Raw genomic sequence first — 10494 nt, 5'->3', positions numbered from 1 at the left:
TCTAGAGTCCAAATTTATGAAGAATATTCTCCAGTCCTCAGCAGCACATTCCTTTGCAATGCAGCAATATGCTCCAAGATGATATCCATTTTGCATTTGAGTTCAAGAGTTAACACAATCTGAGATTACACTGCATTGCTCAACTCATGAATCATGACGGACAGATGAGGGGAAGAGATTCTGGTAGCAGCCATCTTGCTAATATTCCTGTGGGTCAGGGCTGTGCACAAACCAATCACCGCCAAACCTGCCACCATAAAAGTATATAAATGAATCCTCAATGTCTTCCACAGAGAGTGGAGCCAAGCATCCATTTTTCTCAGGCGTCGAGAGCATAGCCCACTGGGTAGGTTCTATCAGGGCACACAGGGTCCCCCAGCCCTGATTTCCTTATTTTTGTTCAGCTCTTTGAATTAAATCTGAAAGTGGACTTGGTGATGTACAGAGGACAAATTGAGGAGGTGGGAGGGTCACTGTCCAAGTACTTATGGACCTATGAGGGGCACTGTTTAAAACAGCTTTAAACAAGATCATCAACTTCCTAAATATTGTGTGTGAATATGTGATGTTCAACTGGATTCAGCTGTGATGCGACGCATCTGGCAGCTCTTGTTAAAAACATGTTCTGAAGCTGCTGAGGGATTCAGGGAAGTAAAACATTTCATGTTAGTGGTCTTTATACAATGGCTAAGTGGATCCTTGTGATGTTATTGGTACTTTGTCTGTCACATGACATGGATTATTTGTCCCATTTGTGTTGCATTGCATTTAGAGTGCAAATTTGGTTCCATACGTTTAGTACCATAGCACTCTGCGCACGCACACACACACACACACACACACACAGACCAAATCCACTGCGCTGTAAGCCGTCTGATGTGATTTTTGTTCACTGCACTGAAGAAGTACAGTCTTTTTTTGTTAGTACATGCACGCACAAGCGCCATCCCGCTTGTGTGAATGCACACCATGCGCACGCTCACACAAGCAAGATGGCGCTTAGCTTTAAAACAAATTATTTTTGGACTCCTATTTAAAGTTCGTGTTGGATTGTTGATGTCAAAGTAGCAGTGACGCGCCAAAGCTGAATTAAAGACGTGATTTTTTTTTTTTTTTTGGTGCACTGACGAGGTACCAAAATGTAAGTCCCTCTTCTGTTGTTTGTAAATAATAGAATATAAAATTATAAGGATCTATTTTAGTTGTTATACAAAAAATGAATGTTTATGAGTTCAGTGGTACAAATATTTCATGAGGTGAAAGCTGGAGCATACCATTCAATGAAATGAAGCAGAGTTGAATGGTTTGTTCCAGCTTTGACCAAATTAAATATTCTATTGAAAGAATGTAAAAACATTTATTATTTGTTTTATGTAACGGCTAAAATAGATCCTTGTCATTTGATATTTTATTAATTTATAAACAGCAGAGAAGGGACTTACATTTTGGTGTTCCACTGCTGCTAAAGTCCAACACAAACTTTAAATAGGAGTCCAAATTGTGACATGTTGTCCAGTGATCCTGTGCACTGACTTTGTGCTTCCATTAAAAAAAGGCTTTGTGTAGTTCCTCAGTCCAGCAAAAAAATCATGTCAGCTTTTCATCTGAACAGCTCTTCATGCATCCAGACGGTTTGCAGCGGAGTGGATTTGTGTGTGTGTGTGTGTGTGTGTGTGTGTGTGTGTGTGTGTGTGTGTCTGCAGAGTGCTATGGTACCAAACGTATGGAACCAAATTGTACTCTAAATGCAATGCAACACAAATGAGATGAATAATCCATGTCATGTGACATACAAAGCACCAAACAAAGGACAAGGATCCACTCAGCGGTTATATAAAAAACAAATAATGTATGTTTTTACATTCTTTCAATGGAATGAATATTTAATTTGGTGAAAGGTGGAACATACCATTCAACTTGGCTTGTCCTCGTTGAATGGAATGTTCCATCTGTCACCTCATGAAATATTCGTACCATTGAACTCATAAACATTCATTATTTGTATACTGTTGGTTTCACAGTGTGTAAAGACCATATCTGACTTACATACATGGCTTTATCTCATATCATCATAGCAAGCCTATGTGATGTATAATGTTTTATTTGTAAATAAATACATGTATATATAGTTTTGAATTTTGTGGTTGAATATAGATATGAATTTACAGTAGGTAATGCAAAGCTTTACGTGCAAAAAGTTTCTCTTGGATCAAATGAACTCCCTAAGATCCAGCAAAACCAGCGTCCAACATTTAGAAGAAATTCACCGCTTTCTTATTACCTGTCCGGATCCTAATCATGGAGTTGTTGTCAAATACATGCAAGCAGTCAAAGGAAAGTTTCAGTTGTCATGTAATTACATTTTGTAAGCTCAAGCTTGATTGTCAAGTTAGGAAATAGACATTTTATCGTAGTGATTTGTATTTATCTGAAACATCTTTGTAAGAACTTTAAGAAAAACAAAATGTTTTCATGTCAGGTTTCCACAGTACTGACTACATGTAAGCTCACTGATAGTTATTCGTGGGTTATCATCAGCATGTGATTGTTGACAAATATCTCAAGAACCCCTGGATGGATTTCAACCAAAATGTTTTAAATGGGTAGTATTCCACCCCAGAGTGATCCCATTAACTTTTGAGGATCAGGAGTCAAAGGTCAAGGTTACAGCACAAAGTCCAAATTTTGGCTCAATGCAGATACATAGGTGGACATTTCCAAGGGCCCCTTCACACATAATATGTTTAAGTACAAATCTGGGCAACTCACAGCGGAACAGCTCGCTTGAGCGAACCACGAAAACACAGCCCGACAGGCAGGTATGCACAATCCCGATGCGATGGTGTTGTGCACGCGGTGGTGTTGTGCGGGCAGCTGGGATGAGGTGCACCACATCGTGCCACAGATGTGGAGGAAAATAAAATAAAAACCAGCGGTATAATTAGTGAATGTCACTGGGTTGATATGAATAATAAATAAAAGAGAATACAGAACCCCCGCAGTTAAATAACCCTGGTTAAATAACAAAAATTCCACTCACAGGATTCAAACCTGTAAGCTCTGATTACCAGATGGAAAATTTACCACTGCACTACCATTGCTGGCCTGTAATTGAAGCGGAAAAATTCCTGAAGTCAAAAAGGACATGGAGTTGCACTGTGTGCAGCTACTGCAGCCCGAAGCAAAAAGCAAAAGATGTTTTATATATTTCCAGCAGGAAGAGACACGTGCCTCACGGAGGAATGTTGGAAGTTCATGTCCTTCCAAACACAGAACGTGTTCTTAAGCTGGGACGTCCAGGAGCAGATATCTTTGCAGTCGTAGCTGTGAGGGGACACGCCCCCTGTCCGTTCAGCACCCAGACCAAAGTGTCACTCTCTGTGTTATGTGGTCATTCATTTTCGTTATTTGTTATGTAATTGCATATGCAGGTATTGTAATTATTTAGATAACTGTCCTGGCGGTGGTTTCTGTGTTTGTAATGTGTGCAGTGAGCCGTCATCCAGCTGTCAGTGTGCTGTGATCAGCTGACAGGCCCCTCCCCGTGCTGTGTGCAATCAGACCTGGCTGTCTGGCCCCTATGTGATCAGATCTGTACATACCATCCCTGGTTCTCAAGACCAGGCACCTACGTGGCTCTACTCTACTCTTTTCTACTCTCCTATTTTACACTTCCTTTTTAGATATTTAGTTATACCTTTGTATACTGGTATAGTTCCACCTTAGAATTGGAATATAATATATAAGATATACCTTACTGAATTTTCATACATATAAGCATTTTATGCAAGTGTGCCCCCCCACCGGCACACCAGGTGTGTTGGGTGGGGCGCGACACACATGCACACGTGCGAGACACATGCACCATATGTGTGTGGCTTTTTGCGACTCCACACTTGTGGGCCACTTAGACAAATTTCACATCCAGCTCGACAGTGATTGTCTGCGGATTGTTTTTGTGATGATAGTGCGAATGGCCACACATTTTCTAAGTGGCAAACGAGCGGTGTTAGGTGTTTTGTGTGTCTCACCTGGAATTTGGCCGACACCTGCTGCGAGAGAGTTTGATGGGCTCTCACAGGGTACACTCTGTCTTTTAGCCACTGGTGTGTGCCAATACCTGTAGCAACAGGTGTACAAGGTGTTAGAGGCAGCTACGATTTTACACGTATTGCATACGATTCCTGCTTTATGCACACTTCATGCGCAATTCAACCACATTTGCAGTATGTGTGAAGGGGCCCTATAGTTGTAACTCAAGAATTAGAGGTATTAAATGGATATTTACTATGAGACATTTAGACATGAATATTCAGCACTCTTGTTTTGGATCCACATTAGCAGTTAAATGGGCTTTACTTCAGTGCAGACGATTCCCGGTTCAGGGTCATCTCTGCTCACTCTCCATGTAATGTGGAGTTGGGAAAGGGCATCTGGCGTAATGCAGATCCACTTCAGATCTGCTGTGGCGACCCCAAGTGAAAACAAGGGAGAAGCTCAAGGGACTACATGATTGGAAGGGAAACTGCTTCATGAGTCATAAAGTTGATATTCTAATCCAATTACATTTTTTCCACAAATCTGATTGGTTAATCGTGAGATTTCACACTGTATAATATGGGGTAACGGTGGCAAAATATTTGACCGTTTCACATTTGAATGTGTTACTCTGCGCCCTGACCGGTGTCCTGATGAGATGCCATTCCTGTCAACAGGCCAGCCCTAAACGCAACTGCGCACGCATGCACAATATTGTTGGGACGCAGAACTGTCGATTTATGCGACTAGACACACAATTTGACAGAACACCGGCTGTGTGTGCTGCTAAGCAGATGTCATAATGGTGCTGTTAGCTGAGAGCAAGATAAAGTCACGTACCGCCGCCGAAATGGGTGAATTTAAGCTACCATATGAAAGTATTGATGTGGATTCTGATACAGAATTACCATTTAACATTTGATGGATTTTAACATTTGATGGTTTGCTCCGCGCCCTGACCGCTGTTGGAGCGACGCTGCCTCATGGTAAGCCTCGCTTACCTACTAAAAAATAAACCGTGCAAACGGTGGAATTAGATTAGAATGGTTATAACGCCCTTGTGTCTGATGATTTGCGGATGTTCATGCTGTTATATGGTCGCAAATATCCTAACGTATCGCTGGTAAAGCTCAATTTGCGACCGTATAACCAGCATGAACATCCGCAAATCATCAGACACAACAGTGTTATTCCCCAAGTGTAATCTCACATCCTGCCTCATAATAATGCGTGAGCACAGATCACAACAATAGTTTTTCCACAGCAGGGAGAGAAACGTTTGACTTTATTATGAAGACACATACATTAAATGCTGCAATAAACTTATTCTAAATGGTTCGGCAAAACACGAAAGTGGTAAGATTTTGTCCTCTGAGTACTTGATTCCTTTATGTTTATACCGATCTCTGTTGTCTGTCAAGGAGCCAAATGCATATTGATTGTTCCAGCAAAGGTCATGGAATCGATTCCCACCTGTGGACTTTGCATGTTCTCCGTGTGTTTGCTCCGGTTTCCTCCCACTTTTAAAGACAAGCAGGTTAGGTGAATTGGAAACTTTATAATTGCCCTGGTCTCCCTTGCAAAACAGATCTTGATCTCAATGGGACAAACCTTGTTAAATAAAGGTTAAATTAAGTTAAAGCATAATCAATCAATCAATCAACTTTTTTCTTATATAGAGGCTGCTAGTTCCCTGGTAGAGGTGTCAAACTGATTCCAGAAAGGGCCGAGAGAGTGCAGGTTTTATTTGCAACCACCCACTGCACCAGGTGATTTCACTGATTGACATCACTTTGAGCTGATGAAATCAGTTAATCCTCATTTAATGGCTTTATGCAGTCATAAGTCATCACTGGACAGGTTTATGGTCACACTGCTATGTTTGTCGGAGAACATATAAATCTTTAGATTGGTATTTGTACTGTATAGCTGTGATACCTGGACACCAACCCCGTGACCTGTTCTTGTAGTATACTCTGGTCTTTCTGGGATGTGGGCTCAATGAAGGGGCTACACAGTGCACTGTGTCAAGGTTTAATAAAATTCCAGATGAGATGAGGAATAAGTTGATTAAAATGCATCAGCGTGAGAAGCGTTATAAAGCTGTTTCTAAGGATCTGGGACTCCAAGAAGTCATAGTGACTACAACGATCTCCGAATGACATGTACTTGGTACTTGAATCAATGTTTCCAAAAGTGGCTGACCTTCAGAAACTCTTCCAAGAGCACAGTGATGGCTCATCCAAGAAGTAAAAAAAAAAAAAAGCCAAGGATAATTTGCAAGTACTGCAGACCTGTCTGTCCACGGTAAATGTCACACTTCATAAGTCCACTGTCAGAAAATGGAAAAATGGCATCCATGGTAAGACTGATGAAACACTAACTGCTGGTAACCCATAATAGCATTGAGACTCATTTGAATTAAGCCAAAACACCTTTATGGCCCTGAAATGTCATTTTGGACTGATGAGACAAAAGTCAAACTGTTTGGAATACTGCTTCTGATGCACTGAAACACAGAATTCTAGGAAAATAGCATCACAGAGAAGAATGTTGATGTTGGTGTGTTCATAAAACCTAATTCCCATCTGAATGGCAAAAAAACCCCTCAAAAACTAAAGTTCTTGCACTGGCCCAGTTGGGAGCCCCAATGAGGCCCATTTATGCTCAACAACTCTTAACTTTGACTGAACTAACAGAAGTTACCAAAGTCAAGGCCACCCATGTTCCACTCCATTTGCGTGGGCACAATTTGGTAGGGGATAGGGGGGCATGTCCCCCCCACCTTTTCAACCAGGGGGGACAGAATATGGTATGTCCCCCCCCACCTTCTGACATATATGTGTGTACTTGAAACATGCTATGCCAGTCATGTGCAAACCATGTCAGAATAGTATCTTTGTTTCTGCAAGTTTATATTTTTAGCAGCATTGACTTGTTTACAACACCTGTTTCTTGTTTGTCACATTCGGAATTTTCTGGGACTGCATTTGCCCAGATTTGAAGCCAAAAATAGTGTCTACACATAAGTATCAGTGGACCATATGCTAATTTACTAAATTCTGAAAGTTAGAAAAGGAAATCAGAAAAGCCATCTGGAACCTCAGAAAGCCCATCTGCAATTATTGCTTGATCTCCAAAATCAGTCTATGCAAGCGAAATTATGTTCAGTATGAGTGTTGTCATTAGTGCCACTTCAAAAATTAAATTCATGATAAGTAATTCATCCTAATCTTATGATCTTTTATTTTTTTTAAACTTATGCAAAAACAAATCTTGAGAAAAAATACAGTATGCGATAGTTAATAATTATAAAGAGCCTGTTCTTTCATATTTATGAATACATTTTACCACATTGCAGTTGTTTTTTTAAATGAGAACTCAACCTATCATTCTTTTTGAGTTCTACACATGTGGTGATACCTTATTTACACCAGGATGTTAATAATATCAATGCTTGCTATTCTCAGAATAAAGTACTTATATCCACAGTTTCAAATTGTATAAGTCAAATGGTGTCCACTTTATGGTCTTCTCAAAACATTAAAATTACTATTCTGGATGCTCAGAATGCATCTGAGCTTATCTAGAAACCGTTGGCTTCTGGGGGCCTAAAGCGGGAAGAAGACCATGCTGCTTTCATGGCTCATATGGCTAGCATACTGGCATATTATAGTTATACGCTTTTTACTCTTTTAATTAATTTTATTAGGAAACTGAGCGTGCCGCGACCTCAACTTTACCTAAATTCTGGGTCTTATAGTGAAGCTTAGGGCTAGTGGCCGGCGATCACGTTCGTATTTCCTGTTTTTCTTGTTGTGTAATGCTGACAAATTATACTGTATTTCTTGTCTTTCTGATGCCTGATTCTGTTTTTTTCTCTCTGTTTAAGGTGCAGCTCCATCCAGAGACGGGTGTGGTATTTGTGCTTGAGACCCTCCTGTCTTGTGCACCAACAGCATTTCCAAGCAGAGGGTCACCTCTTTGAGTCTGGTCTGCTTGAGGTTTCTTCCTCAGAGGGAGTTTTTCTTTACCACTGCTGCTCTGGGGGTTAGTAAGGTTAGAACCTGTGTGAAGCGCCTTGAGGCAACTCTGTTGTGATTTGGCGCTATACAAATGAAAATAAATTGAAATTTAAAAAATTCCAAAGCAAACAAGAGCTGTTCATTACTCGGCTGCTACAAAATGTGGTACAGCCAGTTATAAACTTTGTACTTTTGCTTCTAGGAATTGTTGAAAAACTATATTTAGTATTGTCTCAGTTTGCCTTTATTGTAACTTTTATTTGAATATGTCAAAATATTTAATATGAGGGACAGACAAACATTCAGCACTGCAAATGACATTTTTTCAGTTGAAGCCTCTCAGTACCCACTGTTTTAATTGCGGTGCTGTGTGATTTCTGGTCGATAACTTTTTCAGGGAAAGCTTGAAGGTTTGATGACTGTCCACTTCTGTATTTGCGATACATGTTTATTCAGCCGAGTCCTCCATCCCAGGTTTATTGGATGTCAGACACGTTTGTGTGAGCATTTACTTTTTTAAATTGCTTCACTGCAATATGAGCACCGTCATTCTGAAATAAGTCAGCTCAGCTGATTTATTGTTCTATGACTAGAAAATGTTGGCTGATATTTGACAGTTTCCCTCTGGGATTTGGTGCATAGCTGCACCTTAGGGTGTCATCATTGACGCTACAGCTCGGCGCTTGTGACATCTCGACTGTCCGGTATGGGAACTTCTGCTCTCGGATGAATAGTTGTCAGACTAGTGGGGTAAGATGAGAGTGTAGAAGCCAGTCATTTTGACAGACATCGACTTTAGAAATAGATCTGGCAACTTACCTCCTTGTAACCTTTAAAATGTGAGCGTTGCCTGTCAACTAAACTTCAGCATACACTGCCTCAGGAAAACGCAAAAATAGAAAAGAGAACTGATTAGAGTCCAGTGCTTTAAATTTAAAAAGTATAATAATGATTTATTTGTGTGATATTTTTACAAAGAATTCAACATGACATGAAAATTTAAGAACATCTTCAATAAGATGCAAACAAGAATCTTTCAAATAAAAATGAAGTTCAAATCTCATTTTGTGCTTTAAGAAATGAAATGCCATATTAATCTAATACAGTAATTAACTACTTAATATGTCTTCAGGGGAGAAAAGACTGAAGTACTGTAAAAACAGATATCTAGTAAAGTTTAAAAAGACTTGTTTAAAGAAAATTTTACTTTTTTTCTAAAGAGAAAAATAATCTTGTCAAGCATTTTTTTTTTTTTTTACATAAGAAAACATGCCTTATTTTGGGAAAATGTATCTCACTTTTTCTTAAAGGACATGTCGCATGCTTTTTAACGTCCCATTTAGCAACACAACATCAAAGTACTTGTGATTGTGAGCCTCTCTACGCACGTGCTCATAATTAGTGGTTTCTGATGTTTTTTATTCCTCTCCCTAAGCGAGGTAACAGGTGCATTTCTGGAAAACGTCTCACACTGCAATTTTCTGCATTTCTCTGCATGTGACGTAGTTAATAGCAAAACAGAAACATCCCAGACAGAGACAGACAGAGGGAAATGAATGAGGTTATGTACAATAACGAAGCCTCTGAGCTTTTCTTTGAAAGCATATTCACAGAGGAGATGACACACTTCACCCCGAAACTCTTAACTTTTCAGAGTCTGTCGGATTTTGGAATTAAAGTGTTGTGATGCTGCTGTTTGTGTCACAGCTGCTGGTTTACTGCTGCTGTGATCATAGACATGCCTGGATATGCAGATGGATGTCTCATATTGGAAAAACTCAGAAGACGCTATTTTCAGGAGATAATGGACTATCTATTGTGCCATGTTCCTGACAGAATTTGAGTTGAAGGCAGAGCTGTGATTGGACATTATGTGCATGTGCATGATCAGAACCTGAGAGCAAGTGGACCTGGACATTATTCTCTGGCAGAGTGGAACTTGAAAATGATCTCTGGCTGTGGATCAGAGTGAGGACGAGTGGGCTGTTCCATGGCTGGTGATCGCAGTTGCCGTCCTGTGCACTGGCAACATTTCCTGTATGTTCATTTTGTGAATTGCTTTGTAATTTATGTCTGTAGCATTGCCCAAGCAGAGGGTCACCCCTTTGAGTCTGGTCTGCTTGAGGTTTCTTCCTCAGAGGGAGTTTTTCCTTACTACTGCTGCTCTGGGCGTTGGTAAGGTTAGACCTTACTTGTGTGAAGCACCTTGAGGCAACCTTGTTGTGAATTGGCACTATATAAATGAAAATAAATTGAAATTGAATGCATGAAGGCTTCTTTTTGTTGTGGATTAATTTGGAAATCTTAGTTTACACTGGGGTGAGTGGAATGTTAATTTTTTTTCATCTTTTGTTTTGTGTTCTTTTCAATGGAGCGTTCAATGAAAATATTTTTTTTTACTTTGAGAGTCTGTGTGTGTGTGTGTGTGTGT

General features: G+C 40.0%; 1 long non-coding RNA gene across 1 annotated transcript; it reads right to left on the bottom strand.

The window, feature by feature from the left end:
* Positions 1-225: 225 nt before the first annotated feature.
* Positions 226-2448, bottom strand: LOC117509847. Its single transcript, XR_004560562.1, has 2 exons — positions 2008-2448; positions 226-674 (listed from the first exon to the last, which is right to left on the bottom strand). It is a non-coding gene; the product is annotated as an uncharacterized LOC117509847 (long non-coding RNA).
* Positions 2449-10494: the final 8046 nt, after the last annotated feature.

This window comes from Thalassophryne amazonica, chromosome 5 (assembly GCF_902500255.1).
Source record: "Thalassophryne amazonica chromosome 5, fThaAma1.1, whole genome shotgun sequence".
NCBI lineage: Eukaryota > Metazoa > Chordata > Actinopteri > Batrachoidiformes > Batrachoididae > Thalassophryne > Thalassophryne amazonica.
This window is presented reverse-complemented; position numbering and strand designations above follow the sequence as displayed.